This window comes from Halyomorpha halys, unplaced genomic scaffold (genome assembly GCF_000696795.3).
Source record: "Halyomorpha halys isolate HHAL.00 unplaced genomic scaffold, Hhal_1.1 Scaffold1280.1, whole genome shotgun sequence".
Taxonomy (NCBI): domain Eukaryota; kingdom Metazoa; phylum Arthropoda; class Insecta; order Hemiptera; family Pentatomidae; genus Halyomorpha; species Halyomorpha halys.
The window spans coordinates 220,739-221,057 of NW_027106955.1; positions in this window are offsets into that span (position 1 = coordinate 220,739).

Consider the following 319-nt stretch of genomic DNA (forward strand, 5'->3'; position numbering starts at 1 on the left):
TGAGTTCTGACTCATCATAACTGGTGCCGAAACCCGGGACTTCAAACCGCGTAATACGAAGGCAGTAAGGAATTGTTTTTTCGTTTCTCTCGTTCATTACGTTCCTTGTTTTAGCTTAAGCTGAAAGTTTATGGAAAATATAGTGAGAGCAGCGGTTCTGAAAGTACCCGGAAATACTCAGGCAGCAACAATGGCGGAATCTCAAGGGCAGGGACTTCCTCCACTACCGACAACGACAAAGTCAGCGCTTGCGACCACCTTGGAATGGATCAAAGTTCGTACTGGGACAGCGCAGGAATTGAGGAGTGCTGTTTCAGAC